This window comes from Gossypium raimondii, chromosome 11, assembly GCF_025698545.1.
Source record: "Gossypium raimondii isolate GPD5lz chromosome 11, ASM2569854v1, whole genome shotgun sequence".
Classification (NCBI taxonomy): Eukaryota; Viridiplantae; Streptophyta; class Magnoliopsida; order Malvales; family Malvaceae; genus Gossypium; species Gossypium raimondii.
The window spans coordinates 11,161,091-11,186,970 of record NC_068575.1 but is presented as its reverse complement, the minus strand read 5'-3'; the positions used below and the strand labels follow the sequence as shown (position 1 = coordinate 11,186,970).

The 25,880-nt window shown below is 33.1% G+C and overlaps 1 pseudogene; it reads right to left on the bottom strand.

Moving 5' to 3' along the window:
- Nucleotides 1-18,604: 18,604 nt before the first annotated feature.
- On the bottom strand, nucleotides 18,605-21,531 carry LOC105804669 ((+)-delta-cadinene synthase isozyme A-like; annotated as a pseudogene).
- Nucleotides 21,532-25,880: the final 4,349 nt, after the last annotated feature.

Sequence of the window (25,880 nt, the reverse complement as noted above, 5' to 3'; positions counted from 1 at the left end):
AATTATTATTATGTTAATTACTGAAAATAATTACTAATCTACCAAAGTCATTAATTAGTAGTATAAATTCCAAAACAAGATAATAATGATAGACTAGTCAAATTAAACTAAATCTATCCCTAGGTTAAGTTATTGGCTTCTCCTAGTCCTAATTTCAACTACGCGAGCTACTTTAGCCTAGATCTAATTGTGTTACCTAATTGTTAATTACCTTTTAGTTTATGGTTTTAACTAATTAGCTAGTAATTAACTCAGCTATTACCTCCCGACCTATAACTAAATTAACTAGTCAACATAACCTACTTATCTCCTAACCTCAGATTATATCGAGATAAATTAAGGAATTCTTGGCAGACTTATCTCCCAGCCCTATCTTACCTGTGTTACTTCCTAGTGTCGTCAATCCTAGGGTTTTCGCACTCTTAATATAATGCAACCAATCTATATTAAACTTTATTCTGCAGTTAATTAATTAGGTTTAAATAGTTGAAACGTGCGAAATGTGTATAAAACATAAACTGGTTCTAATATTTACATAAACATCCAATTAATAAAGTTAAAGAAAGAGATATAAATAATAGAATAAAATAAGAGACAGAGAATGCTCATTGATTAATTGATGCAAAAGTGTTATTCCGAAACAATCTCTACTCACGATAGTCTCACTTCGGAATAGGAACTTTCGATTAAGTGAACATAAAACTAACTAAGTAAAAACTAAGAATGAACTAAAATCTAGATAATAATTTTTGTCTCTCTCAATCTATGTGTAAAATTCTGGTTACAATGGCCTTTGCATAGGCTAAATTCGGAATATTAAAATGTCTATAATGCCCTTGAAGTTTTTAGAGTTCGACTGGGAAACGAACCCTACTTGGTTGTCAAAAATGCAAGTGATTAAGTCAAGATATCATCGTGACGTCGACTCTATTTTGGCCCTTGTTGTGTCTATCTTCGGTGTCACGACGTTGATATTATGGTGTCGCAACATCAATAGCAATTTTAACCCAAATGTGCTTCTTTAGCTCCTGATTCTATCATGGGTTGTGCATGGGAGCCCGCAACCATGACACATTAGTGCGATCCATCAAGTGGGAAGGAGGTCATTTGGCCTGATCGGACTGACCCATTGCTTGAAGAGATTGAAGGCCCATCTACAAGCTTGTCACATATGGAAACATAATCTTCGAGGATATGCAATTGTAGATATGATATGTAATCCTAGAAGATACGATTTTGTAATCTTAGTGATTTAATTTATAGATATCTTTCGATATTAGCCGTTGATGTACTAGATCTATACCGTTGGATTTGAGGAGGCTCTACTATAAATAGAGGCATCTACCCTCATTGTAAATCACTTGAGTTTTAACAGAGTAATAAGAATTCTTGAGAGTATTCACTCAAACTTTTCTCTTGTGTTCTTGATATTTTGTGGCTTGTTCTTATTTCGTTCTTCGTTAATCTTTGTTTGATCTTTGAGTTGCTTTCGTTTGTGTTAGTTTTCAAAGGGGAATTCTATTGAATCCTCAACTCGTGGGAGTTAGGCTGACTTAGGAGTTTTTGGGAAGCAAGAAACTACTTAGGAGTTTTAGTAAAAGCCGTTTGTTTGTTGAGTTTGCGCAGTTATAAAATCCATGAAACCAATAAAAACCCACAATTAAGAAAAAGGTCCAAAAAGTCCCAAATTACATAAAAAATTAACCAATAATAAAAATATAATCATATTAAAAGTACTAATAACAGTGGTCACCATCGAGTCCTCTGCCTTACCGATCCGCCTAAATCTAGAGATTACCTATACACATTAAACAGAAGGGGTAAGTTTACGTAAACTCAGTGTGTAATCCCCACAGAAAAGCAAACATACAGTCAATCACAGTAAACGATCAAATGCAGTCTAGGCCTAAACCCGTTTCAGTTTCAGTAGTAGTTTAGGCCTTAGCCCATTTCAGATACAGTCCAGATACATAATAGGGCCTTAGCCCACCATAGTAACAGTCATGCGTACTGTAAATAGTAAATAGTGTGTAATAGCCTGGTTTAGACCTTAGTCAGAATAGTCGTTTCGGGACCACAAATCTGAGTCAAAAAATGTTTTAATATTATTTTTAGTATTTAAAGTATGTGATTAAGCATGTGTGAAAGTTTCATATGAAAATTTGATTGTTTGTGTGCTCAATTTGAAAAAAGGACTAAATTGTAGAAAATGCAAAAGTTGTGTGATACTTGATATGTGTGCTGAATTGATATGGTTTATTAGATGGGAAGTCCTTATAATGCAATTTGACCATTGAATTTATGAACGGACATATATGTTTATGGGATGGTGGATTTTAAATGTTTTAAAGTAAGGGTAAATTGGTAAATGATGTATAACTTATGAACAAAATGATAAAATGATGTTCATCTTTGTTGTTTCCACCAAAAATAAGAAGAGAAAATAAGTTTTATACACTTAGAAGCATTTGACACTCATTTTGGTTAATTAAGGTATGGTTTTTGATCTGTTTTCGATAATTTCTATGTTTTTGTGATCGTTGTTAAGTGTTCTAGCTAGCCCATGCTTGAATTTCTGAAATTGATGATGATTTTGAGATATGCCATGGATGAATATGTTTGATTTGTGTTGATAGTTGGTGAAATATGAAAGCTTGATGATTGATAAATATGTTTTGTATTGGGATTTTTGATAAAATTGATTATTATGAGCTAATTCATGAAAATGAAACTTTGAAGGGTTAAAATGCAAAATAAATGAAAGATATGGGCTACTAGGGACTAGTATAAAATTTAGCCAAGCTTGGGTGTGAATAAATTATGTGTATTTTGTGTATTTGTGAAATAGGGACTAAAATGTCAATATGTGAAATTATAGGGCTAAAGTGTAAAATGCCCTAATTATGTGTTTATGGATTAAATTGAATGCCATGTGTGATTAAAGAGTCAAATTTGAATGTGTATAGATCAAGAACTAAAGAAAACGAAATTAGATCAGGGAAAGTCGAAAGCCGTTGAATAGTCATTTTCGTCCGTTCATTTTCGTACGAGGTAAGTCCATATACAAATAAATGTATTTGAGTTGATTTATTTAGGCTTATATGTTATTGAAATGTGATGAATGACTATGGAAGATGAATATATGAAATTGAGAAAGTTCCGATAACGTGACAACGTTCGAAATCCCCGTACGAACCATAGGAATAGTTAGGATACATATGTCATGACATAGGATTCTGAGATATGATTTCATGTAAGACCACGTCTGGGACGTTGGCATCGATTTGAGATTTACGTGTAAGACCATGTTTGGGACATCAGCATCGTATATGATTTCGTGTAAAATCCTGTCTGGGACAGTGGCATCAATATTTGATTACATGTAAGACCACGTCTGGGACGTTGGCATTGTATGAGCTTTTCGAGCTATCCGAGTATCCTTGTAGATTTTGAACGGTTCAACGGGCATTATCGAGAGATGAATGATTAGGTGAATGTATATCCGAATCAGGTACGTTTGAAATGCATACAATGTTTGAGAATAAAAGGTAAATATATGTGCAATTGAAGATATGTGATATATGTACGAGAAAATATGCCATATGTGAAAGTGATTTGGTAATATGTGAAATATATGTGAACTATGAGGTTTGTATATGCATTTGGCTATGGATTACTTGTAAAATATGGTGACTATTTACTTTGATGATAAGTTTATTTGTATATGGCTTACTAAGCTTTTGAAAGCTTACTTTGTGTGTGATTTCAATTGTTTTATAGATTATTGAAGCTACCAGAGGCTCAAGGATCTTCGAGGATCGTCATCACACTATCAATCATTATTTTGGTACCTTTTGAAGATGTATTTGTTAAAGTATGGCATGTATAGGCTAGGGAAGTTAAGATATGTTTTGAGTTGTATATCTGGCCATGTGATATAGCTTAGTTATGGTTGAGTTTATGAATGAAGTTGGTTTATGCTTTGTGATGTAAAAATGGTATATTTGATGTGTTTAAATATGGTCTAATGAAATGGTCAAGTTGGCTTGTTCTTAGTTGGGAATTTGGTATGTTTTGGTAGGGATAATGAGCATGAAATTTGTTGAAGATATTATGGTTTGAATGATACATATTTTGGAGTTGAAATTGACTTAAAATGTGGTATATTTGATGCTTGAATTTGGCTTGTAGGAATGACCCAAAATGGGTGGCGATTTTGGCCTTGCAAATGGCCTATACTTGCCCACACGGTTCAGCACACGGGCGTGCGTCTCGATCGTGTCCCTCAATGTTGCAATTCGAAGCAAGTCAGACTTGCACATGGGCCAGAGACATGGGCATGTGACAGGCCGTGTGACCCAAGCCAGTGTTGCACACGAGATAAGACATGGTCTAAGGCACGACCGTGTGAGGCACACGGCCTAGCCACACGGACGTGTGCCCTATTTTGAAGGAAAAACTTTCTAAGTTTCGTAAAGTTTTCACACGAGATCGGTTTAGTCTCGAACCCTCTCTAAAGCATGTTTAAGGTCTCGTAGAGTTTCTAAAGGGACTATATGTGTATGAATTTATATGAAATGATGATGTGTGAATTATATTTGTATAATGATAGTAAAAGTTTATGAAATGTCTGGAAATGCCTCTTAACCCTAGTTCGGTGACAGATACGGGTTAGGGGTGTTACACTGTGTCCTACCCACCAGCCTCTACACACCATCTCCGTCCATCCCTACACTCCATGTGGGGTTCAAAACACCCACCCATCCCTACACTCCAGGTTGTACTAAATGCATCACATAACAGTAAATTTGCAGCTGAGCTGCTAAATAATAGGCTTGAGAGCCTTCCAGTACACTTCCTCCAAATAATATCATCCCAACCCGATGCAATGCAAACATACAATATATGACATGCTTTCATATGATTATCAGTTATACATATAGTTTAATATACATGTATATAATTATCACACATTCATTTCACGTATTTAAGTGTCTAAATAGTGCTAATCGACCCTACAATAGGTTCACAGTCAACTTGGGCGAACCGTGCAACCTTAGACAACATTTCAATTAAATGGGCCTACACGCCCATGTGGTTTGCCCGTGTAGGCCCACACGCCCTAATTTGGCCTTGGCCGTGGGGATCACACGGCCTGGCCCAAAAGCCCACACGCCCGTGTGACCCACACGGCCGAATTGGTCTAGCCCGTGTGTTGCACACGGCCTAGCCTGGCCATCACACGACTATGTCTTGCGCGAATGGCCTGGCCTCGTCGATCACAGACCCGTGCTATAGCACACGGCCTACCACACGCCCGTGTGGCGTCGATAGCACTATTTTTCAGCTTTTCACCAAATCCTGTTTTTTGCATTTCACGTACGCACCTGGTTTCGATTGAAGCTAAAACAATCCCCAAGCACTCCAAAACCTATAATTGACCGATATTTCACTCGATTAATCACTTATCAATCGAACTAAAACTGAACTCGAAACAAAATATACATCTATCAAGCGATTTAAACTTACCTTCGATCGAACCACGGTGATTCCCACTAATCTAATCTCTAGCAATCGATTATGAGTCCTTAAATCTTCCCGAAACTGGCATTAACGAAATCCCATTAATCACCAACTTAAGAACAATAAATAGGAATTTCATCTACCGAATCTTATCGAAAAGGGTGAGAGAACCGTTTAATGGAAGCAATAAGCATGAAGGTCGTCGATAGAAATGAAATAAAAAAGAAAAGTAAGAGGAAAAAATCTACAGCAAGAGGAGGAAAAAATAGGAGAGGAAAAATGACAGAGAAAAACTTTTGGGAAAGAGAGGAAACTGAGATATTTTGATAACCATCCAATCCCCTAAATCACTCCACTAACCCCACTACATCCAACCACTTAGATTTTTAGTCCAACTCAAACTCTCCTGGACGAATGAGCAAAAATAATGCCAACACAAAGATTTGAACATAAGACCTCCAATATATCAATACTCAACTTAACCACCAAACCAGCAAGCCCATTCTGTTATAAACTTACCAACAATTAGATATAAACCTAGTGAACAAGGTTAAGGCTTTATTCAAAAAAATACCAAAATTTAACCTAAGTAAGGCTTGAACTTGGGACCTCCCAAATACACCCAGATCACTTAACCACTGAAGCAAATATACATTTGTGTCATAGTTTAACAAAAACAGAAATAAGAATTTTGGGGCATTACATATAACCCAAGTTAATTCATGAGGTTTTTAAAACCACCAATGAGATAGACACGAAATATGTGCAGGATCATCATTAAGACCATCATACTTATCGACCATCGATGAACTGATCGAAAGTCCTTGGTTCGTATCAAAGGCCATTTTGACCAAGCAATCGGTAACTTTATTATGGTCTCTAGGAATATGTTGAATGGCCCATGAACCTACATTTAGCAGCAAGTGATGAATACGTCTGATGAGGGTAGAATTTGAGCTTGAGGAAGAGGAATCCTGAATGGCTTTAACCACCTCCAAGCTATCAGTTTGTATCAATACACCATCATAGCGCCCTTTGTGAGTGAGAGCTAATCCATCAAGAACTCCCCACAATTCAATATCGAAGATTGAGCATTTTCCTAGATTTTTGTTGTATCCCGGCCCATAATCCACCACATTTTCCATTTCTTATGACTCCCCTTACTGTAGCATCACCCTAGGCAATTTGGACTGCCCTATTAGTGTAGAGACTGATCCAACTTTCTGACATCTCTACTCTTAACATTTGTTCTATCTGTCTAGAAACGTCTTCCCTGTGGAAAGAAACAAATTGTTTTGCCCAAATATACAAAATCTTAGTAATCTCACATGTGCTCCAAGAGATGCCTTAAAAAATAAAAAATAAAAAATGATCTGTCCAAATATGTCAGGTTAGGAAAATGAGATCAAATACTTTATGACACAATTTTATTACAGAACATGAATATAGTATGAGAATAATAATATAAATGAATCACGATGATTATAAGTATGTGAAAATTTGATTAATTGAATCAATTTAATCCAATTTCATTTAGTTGAGTTTTCACTTTATTTAGTTGAGACTTAATTGTGTTGATTTAATTGATCAATTTCAATTTTGAGTATCCAAACCAAACAAGTCAAATAAAGCAACATACTAGACTCTTTATATAAGTTAACTTAAACTCAATGCCTAAATCAATTTGAATTTCATTTTATTTAACCCAAAATCAAATAATTAGCCCAATCCAACTCATTTTCAACTCATTTATTTATATATAGAGAGTTTACTCTGTTATTTATAAAAAAAATATTATTATTGAATGAGATGTATGATTGGAAAATAATTTATTGTTATGGATATATTAAATAAACAATACTTTATCCATAAAACAAGCATGACATTTGTTGTTAATAGATTTTATCACAAAGAAAAAAGAATTAATGTATTGTTGAATAGTGAATACTGGTGTAGACATGCAGTCTTGCGTCTTTCTAACTTTCATTCTTTACCGTGTATTTGGTTGGAGCCCAATCTTACTCATATTACTAGTCAAAGGGTTAACATCACTGGAACAAAACAAATCAGATCAACACAAGACAAAACAAGCCCAAACAAACAATACGCCAAAATAAGAGGAAGACAGAGAGAAAGAGAGAGGGTCGAAGATTCCTTCTTGGTATTCAATCCATACATTACTACAAATTACAAAGACTTTGACTTACACAATTTATCGTTTAACAATCATGTCTTTCTTGCACACCACAAATATGTTCTTTAAGAAGAGTGAGCTACATCTTTTATCTAGGGATGTAAATTGGGTGGGCTAGGTGTTGAGGTGCTCCATCCACATCCATTATTGTCAAGAATTTTCATCCATATCTCTATCCTACGACCCATTGCGGGTACAAAAATCCAAAAACTATCCTCACCCTACCATTCACGTGGGTCTCAAACCCACCTAATCCTCGCTATACTCGTCGTATGATCCACTTCATATGATATATTTATAAGTATCAGTTAAATAAATATAGACTAAATTTTTGTGAAAAAAGTAAAAAATATCTATCCTTCGGACTCCCACCTCATATATGACATTCCAACTGTCACTATTTAAAAAAAAATAAGTCGTCACGACCTTTAATTGGTAAATAAGATATAATTTCAAGTTTAAAAAATTTTAAAAATAAAGTCATTACATAATATCAAAATACAAACAATATCTCAAATACATCATAAATATCTTCAAATGCAACACAAGTGCAAAAATTAAATGCTATTAAAATGATTATCAAATTATTTTTTTATAAATGTTTATTTTTAAATATGTTCATTATATTATGCGGGACGGGTTGAGACGGGGTGGGGTAGGTGGGGATGAGGTAGATACAAGGTCATACCCATGCCTACCCCACCACCCACAACGAGTTTAGTTTTTGTCCCCATCCCTATCCCACCGACTACGAAACCTGTACTCATTTTCATTCAATTGAATACAAAGTAGAACGGAACCCCGCAAAACTTATCCCTAACATCTCTAAGTGATCCTACTTAAATTTTAATCTTTCTAATTTAAAATCAATTCCTAATAAATAGAAAGATTCAATTTAAATATAACATCACAAATTTTCTTTCTTTAACTAATTTAAAATAACATTACTATAACAAGGTTATTATATTTAGGTGAAATCTAAGGAATTTATGGCATGATAAACTCAAAAGAAAGAGACATGGATTAGATTAGAGCAATTATTTTACAAAATTATAGACATCATCATAGCTATATATTATTATTTATTATTATTTAATTGGATAAAACTATTTAATTACAATTTTGGAATTAAAAGTGAAAGATTTCTCAAAATTAGATGGATGGTATGTAAACGAGATAAATGAAGACTATAATTCAGGGTTGCCAATGTGACCGTTCTAATCAATTTATTTTAACCACTTTACTTCAAAACAATAAATCTCAATTTAATAATAAAACAAATCATTAACAGAAATTTTGATTTAAAAAACAGCAGTGAGTGAGGTATAATGATAATACAATTTCCTCAAATCAGGATGACCATCATCTTTTGCTTTCTCCGCGTTACAACCACGAATGGTCCACACAAAAATTATTTTATAATTTCACCATCTTTATAAGAATCCATTATTGGATATAAAAATTATTCCATAAACTATGCTCTTATAAAGTAATACTGCTAGGAGATTCAATATGTAGTTTTAAAATTTTAAACCAAAATTGATTTACTTGAATTTTGCAATTAGCTTTGACCAGAATCAACAAAATTTTCCATCACTACTTATACTAAAAGGCGATAATATATGGAAATCTTCTATATTTCTGTTTATTAATTATGTGATTTAGAATAAACCAATAAAATTTCCAACAAAATTTATGATATTTTTAGAACTTATGGAAATATATATTATTCTACTTTAGTTTAGGCAACATTATAATGATATATAATGTACGAAACGGTTAAAATTGCTGCAAACTTTTGACTTGTGGTAGAAGAAACATGCTTACTTAGTTACATTTTAAAAAATTAAAACTTTGCTTTATATAATATATACGAAATAAAGTTTTGGATTGAAATAATAAAAATATCAGGTCAATTCAAAATTTTAAATGGAGGGCAAGTATAATTATATTATTAAATTTAATGATTAGATTGTTAAAATATTAATTATAATAGGCCAATTTTGGCCTGGGCCAAATTACAAAACTAAACCCAAACCAAATAAATAAAAAAAAGAGTACAAAATTAATAGTTCATTTACAAACCAAATAACCTAAACTAAAACCCATTACATATCAAACCCAAAAGCAAGCCCAATCAGATGACCCAAACTAAAACCCAATAACCCAAAACTAACTTTTCCCCAATTAGCCTAAAACATTTTAGCAAAAATAAACCCTAACCCTTAACCCTCTTCAGCCGCCGCTCCTAGCTGCCACCTAGGCCTGCCCCTGGCTGCCGCACGCCTCCTCCATGCGTGTCTGACACCTGCAAAGAGAGATCAACACGCAAGACAGTAGAAACAATAGCAAAACGACAAAAAAAACTAGAAGCAAACGGTCTTGTAATTCAGCTATAAAAAAGTCACATCTCCTTGTAATTTTTTACGCACACCTGAGTAATCAAAACAAAGAGAAAAATCAAAGAAAAGTTAGAAATCAAATTTTAATCTTTGAAGGTGATTTTTTTTATTATGTATCCTTTTTTACAAATCTATTTTATAATTAAAATATAAAAAAAAGGGAAAAGTGTCGAAACTTACCCGCTTCCTTCTTATATCGCCATCATCGGAGGTTTCCTCCGTCGCGAAAGCCCTAGAAACCTTTTGAGGTTTCGTTTAGGCTTCGAAAAAGGCACATGAGAGGTCACAAGGGGCGTGGGTCGGGCCTTTTCTTCCCTTTTTATGGTTTTCACCCTTAGATCTCAACTTAGGCTAAAAAAGAGGGATAAAAAGGGCATTTTTGGCATTTTTCAGACACTGGGAGTGGCGGAAATCGTCGCCGGTGGAACTTGCCGGAACCCTAGGCTAGAGAAAGAGGAAAAATTTGAGAGAAAATGGGAGTACTTTTGGTTTTTTTTGTTTTAAACGAGGAGAGAATTGAGATTTTTTGAAGAAATTTTGGCTTAAATAGCCTAGTGAAATGACATCGTTTCACTCAGCTCCCAAACGCCCAAAACGGTGTCGTTTTGAGCTACCCGATCCGACCGACCCAACCCACTGGCAGGATCAGCGTGTTTCTGTGGTGAACGGGCTATTTTCGCGCGGGGTCCCTCCGCTTTTGCGACGTAGTGCAATCTGGCCCCTGTTTGTTTCTTTTATTTTGCTACATAATTTTCTGTTTGCTTCACTTTGGTCCATGCTGAAACGTTGCGCATAAGGGCTGGGAATAATTTCCCAGTCTATCCCTCATTCTTTAAGCACGTTCTATTTTGGTCCCTTGTAACCCCCTTTTTTATTTATTTACAATTTAAACCCCAAATTTTAGTTCGATTTCAATCTCGTCCTTAGTCCATTTAATTTATTTATATTTTAAAAAAATCTCTTTTATTATTATTTATTTTAAGTTTTTTATATATTATTTATTTTAAACTATTTTACATATTATTTATTTTAAATTTTTTTATATATTATTTATTTTAAACTATTATATATATTATCTTTTAAATTTTATATATATTATTTTTTTAAAAACTGCTTTTATATGTTATTTTTTATATTATTTATTTTAAACTATTTTATTATTATTTATTTAAAGTTTTTACATATTGTTTATTTGAAACTTTTTATTATTTATTTTGAATTGTTCTTATAAATTATTTATTTTAAATTATTATTTACTTTAACTTGTTTTATATATTATTTTGTTTTGTTTTCTTTGATTGTTAATATTGGTATTAAAAAATGATGTGTTGTGTGATTATTGCCATTATGTGTATTATAATTCATTTATTCGTATTTTCATGCTATTGTGATTCATCGATTGTAACATTTTATTCAGTAAATTATTTCTCCATGTTATATATTATCATTTCATCACATTTCATTAAAATCACTTTAAAGGTCACGCATAATTTTTCCCTTTATCCATAATAGGTCATTTTACTATATTTCAACTAAATAGCACGCATCGGTTAGGTTTTGTAATTGTTATTATTCAAAAAAAAATTAAAAAGAAATGTTTCGTTTTTGGAAATTCGGGAAGTTGTACCACAACTTACGGGGTTTCGATTTTCTCGTTAAATCTAAACAACCGAACATCCTTCTGAATTTAAAATACCTAAGTTTTAAATAAAAATTAAAGGCAAGCTTATTCTCAAGGGTTCAAGTGTCCCATCCTAACTTACGGGATGTGACATATTGTTATCGCGGGACGAGTGGGCCTTTGATGCGCGTTTCAATTTAATTCAAGCATTTTTAAAATTAACATTAATAAAAGGGAGGGATCGTACTTTAAATTCTTTTGAAGTTTTCAAATTTTGACATTTAGACATTAATTAATCAATTAGGTACCAATTTTGGGCGTGACGAGGGTGCTAATCCTTCCTCGCACTTAACCGACTCCCGGACCCGTTTTCTCAAATTTCGTAGATCAAAATTGTGCTTTAATAAATTAAACCATTACGAGGTGATCCGATCACACCTCATAAAAATGATTGTTGGTGACTCCCTTTTTTCGTTTTTTAAATAAAAGTCGCCCTTTGTCAAAAAAGCATGGTTTCGACAGCTTGACAACTCCACTGTGGAGCTAAAAATAAGATAGTTAAGCCACGTGTTGATTACTTTTTATCTTTTTGTCTAAAATTGAAAACTTAGTTTCAAATTACGATTATTTTGTTGCATTTCATTCGTTTTTGTTACGATCTTCATCATTTTGGTTTATAATCGCTTAACTGGTTTAAATTTTTGATATGTTTTTGCACATTACATTACATGACCGCTCGATTATACCCTTTTAAGTGGGAGTGAGAAACTATTCCTTCGTGAGGTCTTCACCTGCGTGCAGGATAATGGATTGCTTTCGGGATACATCCATACCTATGTCTTCATGAGATTTTCATCTCCGTACGGCCATAGGAAAATGTATTCCCCTGAACTGAACTCGGTCCGTTTGAGCCTATAATGGGTGAGGATCGAGAAATCTGCTGGTTCAAGTACCTTTACTTTAGAACCGAACCGTATATAGTGAGCCTTAGGAGCCCGCCTTAGGTAGAGCTACACCAAACCCTAGTGGTTACCTAGTAGGTGCTTTATTTATTATTCATTGTTTGCTTTAAACTGTTATAAAATACTGACTTGGTTTGTTTTGATTGTAATTGCATGGCATTTTCATCACAAAAAAGGTGTTGATTCACATTCGGTTACTAAATAGATAACTTATCATGAAAAAGGGGTTTCTTGATAAAGTGGAGGATAATGCGACCATCCGGATATGGGCAGAGACAACGCAACAAGAGAAATGTGATAGTACTACAGAGGGGTATGTGTTGGAGTTGTGGGATTTCTCTCGTATCAGCGTAACCCAAAATAACCTTTAAGAGATGAAAGAAATTTGGGGTCAATGTAATGACGAGATCAAGCAACTATTCTACTGTCACTATGGTGATTTGTCATATCTACTTGATATCAAGGTGGACGAGAACCTATTCCGAGCTCTCGCCTAGTATTAGAACCCTATTTATAGCTGCTTTACTTTTGGAAAAGTAGATTTGGTACCTACCGTAGAAGAGTACACAGCCTTACTCCGTTACCCGAAGATTCAAACTGACAAGGCTTATTTGAGAGTTGCTAATGTCCCGACATTCTTGAAAAACCTAATGAACATTACAGGGATGAGCGAGCTGTGGATTACAGCCCAGATAAAGTAAAAAAGAGATTGAAAGTGCATCCCTTGGAGAAATTTGAGGGATTTGATCTTAGCGCATCTTGATATGAAAAAAATGGTTGACGTTTTCGCTTTGAGCATTTATGGACTGGTTATCTTCCCCAAGGCTTTAGGGCATATCGATGAGGTGGTCTCTGATTTATTTGACAGACTTGATAAAAGGATCACACCCATTCTTATAATTCTGGATGAAACCTTCAAGTCCCTAAACACATACCGAAGAGTGGGCGAAGGGGGATTCATCGGGTGCGCACAACTCTTACTAGCATGGTTCCACAACCAATTTTGGAAGGTAGAAAATGTCTCCTATTGATGTCTCTTATTGAGTTTTCTTTGAAAACTACACTCCTTTGAAAGAATTAGTGGCTACACCAAGGCGAGATGACATTTCAGAAGAAAAGTGGATGGCAATTCTCCAGAATCTCCAAGAGGAGGAAGTCAAATAGAGAGCCCTTTGGATGATCCCCGATAAGATTTTGTACCAGTGTGGAGACTTTGACTGGGTCTCTCTACTTGGGATTTGGAGAGCTGTGGGATATGCTCCTTTACTGGTATTGAGACAGTACAGATCGAGGCAGTTCGTACTAGCGACGCAAGGGTTGTCTCAATGTGAGTTTTCATACAAGGGAGATAATTACAAGAAGAAGGTTCGTGAAATATCAAATGCCTGGAACCAAACCTGCAGAATGAAAATATTTTCCGCGAATCTGATGAAAACCCCCGAATATAATTGGTGGTGGGGCAAAAGGGTCAACGATAACATCCCTATGCCAAGTCAAGAAAACACTCGGTCGATAGAAGAGCATCTACAAGTAATCCCTTCTGAGTTAGAGATCATCAAGCAAGACTTTGAAAAAAGGAGTTTCGAATTGGGAAAGAAGATAGAGCAGTTAGAGGAGGAAAAGATGTGTTTAGGATTAGACGTCGACATCCATAAGCTAGAGGCCAAGAAATTAATGAAGGGAAAGAACAAGGCCAAAGAAGATTTGGATAGTCTAAAAACTGATTAGAAGAAGCTGCGTTTGTATATAAGAACTGTAGGTTTGGGTAAAACTTCAGAACAATGGTGGCAAGAGATCAAAGAGGAAAAGGTGAGAGTCAACCAGTGGGAAAGAAAATTCCAAGATGCTCGAGCTCAAGAGAATGCTTTGGAAAAGAATTTGTTGGAAATTTAAAATGAAAACGCATGATTAAGAGCTCGAGTAGTAGAATTAGAAAAGTCACTTCAGCAGTATCGCAGTCACAACTCTACAATCGAGTTGAGAGTAAGCTTAAGTAAGATCGAAAAATTGAAGGGAAAGATAGGAGAGCTCGAGGACACATTGCAAAACTGTGAACTTCGAGTAGAGTTTCTTGAGAAGATTAACGAACATTGGCAAGAGCAGCTCCATCATTCTCAAGGTCAGATTAGAGATAGAGGCTACATCATGGGCAAAGCTGTGGCTCAAGTACGGGAAGTGGCCGATCATATGCAAACCCTAGCAATTCAAGCTGACATATTAAGCTTAAAATATGAGTCAGAATAAAACCGAGGTCGAGAATTAGCTTGTCTTCTTTGGAAGTTTAAGGATTTGAATATTAGGGCAAAGCCGTATATGTAATTCATTTTATGTAAAGAAATTTATTTTCTAGTAAAGTTATTCTAATGAAATTGAATCAGAATCAATGCCTCTTTTTGCATTCATTTCATTTATCTGCATTACATTTCATCATATGCATTAAGTTTCATAAAAAGACCCTAATTAATTAAAATTATGACAGTTACCCTGGAAACCAACAAAAATCCACCAACTAAATATCACTACGGTACCCGCCGCAAGACGAAAGTAGTGGATCAAAGATTGGAAATATTAGAACAATTGCAAAGGGATATGCAAGATCAACTGCAGGCACAGATGCAAGAACAATTAGCCAAAATTCAACAAGACATGAGGGATCAGATGCTAGAATCCTAAAGAAATTTGATGAGCCAATTAACGTAGTTAATGGCTGGAGGACATGATAAATGGAAGAGCCCTATGGTCAATTCTGGGGATGATCATGAAGACCCTGCCTATCCTCCAAGCTTTACCCCGACAAACACCCAAGCACAACCAGATGTGTACCCACAAAAGGTACCTGTCACCATCAGATCCCAATATCAGGCTGGTGCCTCGGCACTGATGAACTTTCCAATAGGCTTGGGTTCTAATCTGAGGGATAATTCAACTAATCACATTGTCCTTGATCTCGATGATGTGGCAGAAATGGAAAAGGTAGTTAGAGGATCTGCCAAAACAACTTGAGGACCGATGCAGATGGCTAAAAGAGAAATTTAAAGCAATGGAGAACTCTGATTACCAGTATAGAATTGATGATAAATATCTAAGTTTGGTCCCCGATTTAATGCTCCTACCTAAGTTCAACATGCCAGAGTTTTAAAAGTATAATGGGATTAGTTGTCCTGAAGCTCACATCACTATGTTCTATCGAAGGATGACAAGATAAGTCAATAATGATCAACTATTAACCCACTGCTTCCAGGACAGTCTGATCGGGTCTGCAGCCAAATGGTACAACCAACTGAGCCATGCTAAAATCAATTCATGGAAGGACTTGGCATAGGCTTTTATGAAGCAATATAGTCATGTGATGGATATGACACCTGACAGAATCAAATTGCAAAATATAGAAAAGAAGCCAAGTGAGAGCTTCAGGCAGTATGTTCAAAGGTGGAGAGAGGTAGCGACGTAAGTCCAACCACCTCTTCTAGAGAAAGAAATAACCATGCTTTTCATTAATACTTTGAAGTCTCCGTTCATCAACTACATGTTGGGAAGTACTACAAAAAGCTTTTCAGATATAGTGATGTCTGGAGAAATGATAGAAAAAGTAATAAGATGCAACATGATAGAAGCAGGGGAAGCGCTAAGAGGTCAGCCCCGAGGAAGAAAGAGCACGAAGTAAATAATGCAAGTATATATAACAAAGGCTATTCTAAACCAATCACGGTAGGTCAGCCAATGACAGTAACCACTAACCATTAGGGTCCTTCAAAGCAAGAATCCAATACAAGGCCAAATACGAAAAGACTCCAGTTTACGCCCATCCCAATGATGTATAAGGAGCTGTACCAGAGCCAATTCGATGCACATGTGGTACCCCATTCTATCTAAAACCCATGCACATGTGGTACGCCCATCCTAAGTGTTTTTAAAAAAATAAAGAATAATAAATAAATCAATATATAAAACAAATATGGATAATATGAATTTTAAAATAAAAAAGGTAATACTGATAATGAAATAAATAAAAAAATAAAAAAATAAAAACAATACAAAGCTAAATTAAATAAATATAAGATTTAATTGAAGTTTAAGTGAAATTAAAGGGTACAAATTGTAAATAATAAAAAAGGCTAACAAGGATCAAAATACCACCCGCTAAAAACAATGGGGATTGAAAGGGAAAATATCCCTGGTCCTTATACGCTCAGCTTCACGGTGGACTGAAGTGAAACAAAACAAAACTCGCGGGGTACAATTAAAGAAAGAAAAAAAAGGTGAAATTAGGACTAGATTAAAACAACCCAAAAAGACAGAACGACTAGAAACGCAAATATCCCTTCCGTGCAACAACACGCGGATCCCAGGTTGGATCGGGTTGCATCAAAACGACATTGTTCCAGGTGTTCGCCTTTTAAAATGATCTAGGGACCAAATTGAAATGAAAATAAAAAATACATGGCAAAATTAAAAAAATGGATAGGCCCCGATTGAAACAAGCCACAAAAGCGGAAGGACTAAAGCTAAAAATAGCCCCTTTGTCCAAGCACACGCGGATCCAAGGTGTCCTGGGTGAGAACTCGGTTCAAAGGCCAAAACAACGCCGTTTTGGGGCTATTGTAGCCAGCCCTAAACGACGTCGTTTAAAGTGGGCTATATAAGTTAAATTTTTTTAAAAATCTAAGAAGCTCTCTCAGTCTCTCTCGCCCTCTCCGAGCTCCGGTCAATGGGCCACCTTCCGTCCGCCTAAAAATATACCTCTATAAGAAAACTATAGCTTTTTTAATATTTCTTTCTCTTTCGATTTTTTTCCTTTTTTTTGGTGTATTTCTTTTGTAAAAAATTACAAACTGGTAGTGGTGGCTTTTATAGCCAGTTTACATGATGTATTTGCTATTTTTTTGCTTGCTTTTGTTTCTGCTATTGTTTCTCTTGCTGTTTCTGTGTATGTCTCTTTTTTGCCTTGTTTGCAGGTCTTGGCGATGTCAACGGAGGTGGAAGCAGAGGATAGATGCCTTTGCCGTTTTGGTGCAAGGCAGTAGAGGAGAGGTTAGGCCTCGGGACGAGACGTGCTGACGTGGCACGAGCGAAGGGAGGGGTGCGGCGCATGTAGAGGGGTTAGGGTTTTGAGAATGAGTTTAGGTTGTGGGTCAACGGACTGCTTAGGGTTTTTTTCATTTTGGGCCATGTGGACTTCTTCTATAAATGGATTTCTTTTTTGTTTTTGGGGTTTGTAACATTTGGACTTGGACTATTAATTTATTAATATTATTTTTTATTTTATTTCCTGGTTTATTTTTAATGGGCCGGGCAAATTTGGGCATTTACACCTACATATAAAATAAACAAATAAATATCAAATTTAGTACCATTCATATCCAAGATTCATTAAAATAAACAGCAAAAGCACTATCAACCTTGAATTGGGCAGGGTGTTGGTAGTGGGTGGCGGATTATAGGAGCTAGTTCGTGATTTCGGTGGTGTTCCAGACAAATATTGCTTTATAAAAGTTTGATAAGCGGTGTGATTCATGTTTATGATATTACTGCTTGTTGTTTTAGTAAGGAGTAGCATGTAAAGTGTGTGTTTTGGATAAGTTTGTCTTGGGTGCGTTTTGTTTTGGGATTATGTTAGCTTGGATTTTGGCATTATCTTGTGTCTAGTTATTGTGTTGTTCCCGCATTTAGGTGTTCTTCTAGTTTATTTTAGTGTTTTGGAGTATGGGGCTTTTTTGTTCTAATTAACTTTATGCAAGCTTTGTAACAACTGGAGCTAATTTCAACTTGGGGAAAGGTTGGTAATCAGAATATAATTATTTATTTTAGAAATGAGTTGACAACTTGAGGATATAGAGAATAATCTTCTGGATGTCACTTTTTCAAAAGTGAGTTATAGTTCATTTGAACTTTAAATTCTTGATCAAATTGGGATTGAATCTATGAGCAAGGCAGTGATGCTAGTTTTTGCTGAATCACCAACTTGCGTATAAGCATCTTCGCCCTTGTAAAGGAGATCAATGACCTTTGCAAGGTTTAGAATTCGAATAAGAGCCGATGTTGGTGCTGCTGTTGGTTTCAAGAACTCTTCATTTATATCCTTCCAAACCTCGTTTATTTGCTTGTTTAACTCATCGTATGCCTCTTGCATTGACACCCCATATTGTTTCATGTAACACTCCACAGCCGAGGAAACATGTCCTCTCTCTTGCTCAACCTACGATAAACGTAAATTAATTTGAGCTAATGTAGAGCTGTCCATGGTTAGCTCAAGCGAAATCAAAGTCAGATAATAAAAATAAAACAAATAAATTTTTGTACCTTGTGGCCAGCAATATCACTCATCAGCCTACAAATAATGTTTGAAGCTCTGAAAATCTTAGGCTCATTAACTGCCCAATTGAATGTCTCTTTTGTTATGCCATCTTCCATGCCAACAAAAGATGCAATTGCGAGCTGCAGATAACCACAAGAAAGTAATGCAATCGGCATATACTCTTCCTTTGTTGGTATGTAATTTCCATGGAACCATTTGGCCTCAATAAAGAAGACTTGAGATTGTTGTTTCATCTATTAACAAACAAGCAAAAAGTTAGCAAAAACCAACTAATGCAGTTGATTAAGATTGCAAACAAAGAATATTTTTCAACAAAAAATAAAGATCATTTATACTGCTTCTATTGCGTATTGGACACGATATGGTTTTCCTTCTTTGGACATCAAATCTTCCATATCTTTATAAACTTTTAAAGCTTTGCTATACCACAATTTCATGTAGTCTGGAAGTTGATCTATGCAGTTGATATCCCATCTATAATATATCATCAATTCAAATAGTTAATTCTCTCTATAATTCAATAAAAAACATTTATTTTTAATGATTTAAAGCGACGGTGGACATGTGCATTGAATTATTTATGGATTACTTTTGTAAAGATTTCAAGTTCTTCGTATGATCTATATGCATCATAAATATCATCCAAATTGATGTGAGTGATATTATTTTGGTCATGAAAGTTCTAGCAATGGCATATTGGAGTTCAAAGTATAATCCCATCATCCAAAAATAGCATTCCACAAATCTATCCCGTATAAAGAGAAAATTGGTTGCAACATATCTCTTCCTTGTGCAAATGTTGTAGTAAGTTGAAATCTAACTTTGCAAATTTCATTAAATTTTTGTCTTGGGTACCATATCCTTCGTATATTGTAGCTCCTAGCAACCAACCTCTGCAAGCTCTTGCGAAGGGGTCGCATTAAAGCATTGGCAATCTGTGTGGAGAGAGGATAGCCTACCCACTTTCGGCCAACTTGAGATAAAATGTGGTGAAGGAACGCGCTTCTTCTAATATATTTTCCCCATGCAGTTGAAGGTGTGCAGCTTCGAACAATTCTAGCATGCCTTTCACATCAATTCTTTGAAATTTCCTTTCTCATCTTTGAATTTATTAAATATCTCAGCATAATCATCAAATAAATTTGTGGTGTTATTTCCAAAGTTGCAATTTGCAAATTGAGAAAAAGATTTGTGAAGGACGGACTCAAATTTCATATCTATTTCCATTCACGGACTCAAATTTCATATCTATTTCCATTCACCTTTTAATTTTGGTTATAATTTGATTAAAATAGAGAAAAAAGTTGTAGATTCAAAATTCAAACCTCAAACATATTGGATATCATATAACATCCCTAAAATCTCCTGAATTGGGAAATAGTGTCATTTTAGAAATATACGTGATCGAACTTTCAGAGCAAGTAAAATAAGAATTAACAATGTTAGTAGAGAAGGTAAATGAATATTAGAGGAAATTAAAAGACTTGTGTGTGTTAAAGAAAAATAAATCTGGGTATATACTAAATTGTAAGAGAGTGAAAAGTGTTGGGAAAAAAGTGTGAAAATTAAAACTATAAAAGAATTAAATTGAAATGAAGGAAAAGGAGAAATGAGAAAGAGTAAAATGTAATTTTACCAAAACTAAATATGAATCAAGAATTTGATTTACAAGGGGCAAAATGATATTTTCTATAAATATCTGGACCTATACCTAGTAACTATTTTCTTGTCGATTTTGTATTGATTTGAAAATTAGATAGTTTGATGATTCTTTTGGACTGGACTAACTACTAATTCTCAGTTCAAGTTGTTTGATTGGGTGGTATAGTTCAGTCTTCAACACTGATGTAGTCATCCTTAAATAGTGGTATCAAGCTCATAACCTCTATTTGCTTTTAAAAACTAAAAACATACCGCAATTAACATTGAAACCATGCTCCCTTAGCAAACGAAATCGAACGGCAGTAGTGTAAAGATCATCACCATCATGAATGTGATTGCAATGACAATGATATATAATTTGCAAGGCATCTTCTATCTCTTTCTCGAATTGATAAGCCAGACCCAAGCGCTGGACCGCATCAATTATGTGCAATTTTGGGGATGATTTATCCGTATCTGTCACCAACGTTCTCCTCACTTCTTGCTTCAACTCTCTCTACTCTAATTGAGTTTTGGCATCCATTTTCTGTTCAAGTATGGAAAGCTTCCAATTATTTTTAAAATATTCACATGCATGTATCCCAAATTAGAAAAAGGAAACTTATTTTTTAAAAAATAGGTGTAATTTTATGAAATACATACTAGCACAAACATCAAATTTGAATAATATAGGTATATGATGTCACACAAACACACATTTAAAATTATTTTCATGCGTGCCAAGATACCATTTCAGAAGGAGAATAGAGGAAAATGTCCCCCCAAAAGTTAGGAGCAAAATTGGCCAAATAACGATTTTCCTTGGACATGTTACCAACTTGAGATGGAACAGCAGAAACTTGATAAGACATTTTCTTTAGTGTGCTAGAAGCTTGAGTTTTGTGTGATCCAAATGCTTGCATGAGTTGCATGTATTCATAGGCATCATTTGTTTGATTTGGAGGGTGTTTAGTGATTTCTCATGTTAATATTTTAATGACATATAATTCTTTATGAGAATGTTATTGTTAATAAAATTATTTTATAAGGTTTGGTATACATTGACTAAAATTCTAAAAAGTTATATTAACATGTTTGGTATACTCAACATTTTCTTGAGAATGTAATATTACTTTATAAAATTGTCCTTATTAAATAAAAATAACATTAATATATTTTAATATTTTAATTAAATATCTATTATTAATAAATATTTTAATTAATCCATAAGGTATGATTTCCTCACATTTTGATCTAATCATGATTTTCTCACATTTTGATCTAATCCATTATATGAACACATTAAAAAAAAAAAACTAGCATGCTAACTCAAGATTGTGAATATGTACAATCTGTAATTTTTCCTTATTACATTGTAGATGTAAATTCAAGTGTATTCATATATACAACTATGGCTTGAAATTATCTTAATACTAATTTATAAATTAGTAGTTTGTTTTACGTGTAGTTTCTTCATTTTTAACACAAGAATTTTCATATAAGCTTTGTTAAGGTGGCATGCCATATATCTTTCTTGACGAGAAAATTGATAAAAGAAATATTTTTAAAATTGAATTTGAAAGTAGGTGATGCCAATGTTGTTGCTAGTGCAATAAGATGTCATTTATGAATAGGCTTATTTTTCACATAACTACTTAATTCTACAAGTTGCTTAAGCTTTCTATGCTAAAAAACAAAATATAGTTATAATAAAATAAAGGTTAAATACTCAAGTTGAGGTCCAACCTTTTAGGGGTTGCTCAAATAATGGTCAAACCTTTCAAAATATTCATATAAAGGCTTAACATTTACAAAAGTACTTAAACGAAAGCCAAACCTTTCAAAGTGTTCAAATAAAGTGCCAAAACTTTTTGAAAGTACTCAAATAAGAGTCAAACCTTTCTAAAAATGCTAAAAAAAAAGGCTTTTTAAATCTCGTAAATTAGGTCTAAGATTATGTTTTTTATTATTTTCTTTTATTTTCAACCAATATCTAATTCAACTATCATGTATTTTATTTTTTGATTTCTTAAGGTATCTACTAGAGCGAGCCCAATAACTAATCCTCCGCATTTTTATGTATTTTATATATATATATATATTAGAATTCACCTAATTTTTATTCAAATTGGATTGGAGTACGTGAAAAGTCTTTATTTGAACATTTTTAAATTAAGGTTAGACCATTATATGAACATTTTGAAAGGTTTGGATCTTATGTGAGCAACCCCTAAAAGGTTGGGCTCTAATTTAAGCATTTAGCCTAAAATAAGATATAGATATTTACCTAGTATTCTTTTATAAAAATAATTTAAAATAATTAATCAAAGTTGTAGAGACAAAAAAAACGAGAAAATAAGCAACAACTGCGTTTTCTTTTTCTTTTTACATTGAGTAAATTAATTAATATCCTAAACACAAATAAAAGAAATGTCAATTTTTCCTAACAATTTCCTTTTACTTTTCATCTATATAGGTAATTAACTTTCTCACCAATTATTAAATAAATCAATTTCCATTACTTATGAAAAATAACTTTCCAGAAAATGTTACATTTCAAGAAAAAATAAATTAATTTTTCATATTAAACGTTAAAATTACATTCCGACCAATTAAATTCCTTAAAAGATCGATAATTTTCCATCACGGGAAACATGTGGATACATATGGATTTTAGATTCATTCTCATCGGTAGTAGATCATGACTTACTTGTTTTGGTCCAAAATGATAGGCTTTTATCAATGTCTTTCTCTCAGACTTTTTTTTCTTAAATTTATTATTAAAGTTGTTTGAATCAAATTTTTATTAAAGAAAAATACAGTGGCAAGATCACGGGATATGTGAGGGTGAATCCGCATAGAAGTTTACTTCTTCTATTTGATATTGATTTGAATAAGGTGTTTCAATCTTACTGCATTACTGCTATTAGACATTGATTAGAATAAAGTTTTTAAACCTATAAATAGATGTAGTCTAAACTCCTCCAGTATCATTCGAATTCGACATTAGTGATTTTTCTCCTCCCCTATTCATGGTTTTCTCTAAAAAAAACATTTCACATAAAATTTGTGTGTTCTATTTTTCTTTCTTTTCTTTATGATACACCATCTTATCAATATTGAATTTTAACATTTATATATTTCCTTAGGGAAAGGAATATTTTAATTCGCTAACGTCATTAATCAGGCACGGACGCCTAGTTTTTCACATGGTTTTCATGCTTTTGCTTTAGTTGTACTATGATTTTTTTTAAAAAAAATATCTCCTAAATAATTATTTTTAAAAATTAAAGTAATTTAATTTTTGTCTATTTTAAAAGTGAGTAATTAAGGATAATCAATTATTATATTAATATCTTTTTGTCAATTGTGCATAATTTTGATTGTTATAATAATAAATTTGGCATCGAAATTTACATATTTTTGTTAATGTGATCTTCATTCTAAAAATTCAACAAATTTAGCCTTAATATTTACACATTTACAAAAATTTTGAGAGTTAAATTTGTTCAAATTTATGTAAAATTGACCAAAACTATTAATGATGTGATTAATTGTATTTGGTTGCTCACTTTCAAAATTAACAGAGATTAAATATTTTCGTTTTTTTTAAAGAGACCAATTTGCTCAACATCGAAATTGAGAGAGCCTGGAGAGGTCTTTGTACCTTTTTTTATTTTTCATCTTTGTTTTACTGTTCATGCTCGGGTTCGTGGTGCTCTCTTCCAACAATGTTATCTCTAAGGTTCAAACCGACGTTCTCTCCGTAAGAGTGCAATGTGCTTTATCTGATACACTCAGGAATGGGGTAAAACTTATAAAATTTCATTCACTGAAGTTGCCAATTTTCAAGTTTGGAAAATCAGTCAACTTACGACTACTTTTTGGATGGGATCTAGTCATTTTTTGGTTGATATGTCTCATAGCGTTTGAATATCTATCTCTTATATTTGAAATGCACTTTGAATCACTCGATTTCGAGTTCAAGAGCTCAAGTTATGACTGTTTTAGTGAAGATTGCACGAACATAATTTTTGGACTAGATTATTATGGAAATTACACGTTTCGAGCTTTTAATTCAAGTTTAAATCATATTGAGTTCAATTTTTAAGCTTAATTTTTATTATATATGAACTCAATATTGTATTTATTAAGTTTTATTATTTTCTTACTATTTATTCCGAATTTTGAATATATATATATATATTAAGTATTTTTAAGCTATTTAGAGATTAATGTTTCTTAGTCAAATAAGGAAGTTTAGTTCCATTTGTTTCATTGAAAATGACTCGAAAAATGATTTTGGGAAATGACTTACTTTTTAGAAAAACAAATATTTCTGGTGTTTGGATGAATCTATAAAATATTTCATATTGTTTGATGATTTCTTAAAATATTTCATAAAAGTTGTTTTTAATGAAAACATACATATGAGATTTTCTTATATTTTCATTGTTTAATTGAATTTATTATATATATATATATAAATTTATATTATACATTGTTCACAACATAAATATATTTTTATAAAATATTATAGTGCGTTTTCTTTTAAGAATTGAAACTTATTTTATAAGGAGAAAATATTTTATAATAATTAATGTCATATATAAACTTAATCATAAATAATGTTTAATTAAAATTTAATTTAAATTACATAAATGATAGTATATATTGACACATTAGAGTTGTAAAGGATAAATGAAGCTAAGCATTATTTAAACAAATACTCATATTTATATAATTAAAATATTCATATTTTTATAGTAGATTAAAATATGTCATAAGTCCTTGTACTCTTCGTAAATTTGAAATTTAGTCCATATACTTTTATTTTTGGGTTAGTCATACTTTTAGATATTAAAATTCAGGTTCAGTTGTTAGCATTATTAAAAATATTTTGTTAAGTTCATGTTAATTATAACGTCATTTTTAGTTACATGAATACTGAGTATTTTTATTTAAAATGTGACATCAACAAAATTGAAAAAACATTAGACTTGATTTTCAAATCTGAAAAGTAGAGGACTAAATTCCAAATTGTGAAGAGTACATAGACTTATGACATATTTTAACCTTTATACTACAAAACATTTAACTATTAATATATTTAAAACTGTAATATATATTTATTGTTAAAGTATTAATATAGAATATTTTTAATAATATATGAAAAAATTATTTTATAAGAAGGTTTTGTTGTTAATATGGAAATTTTAAT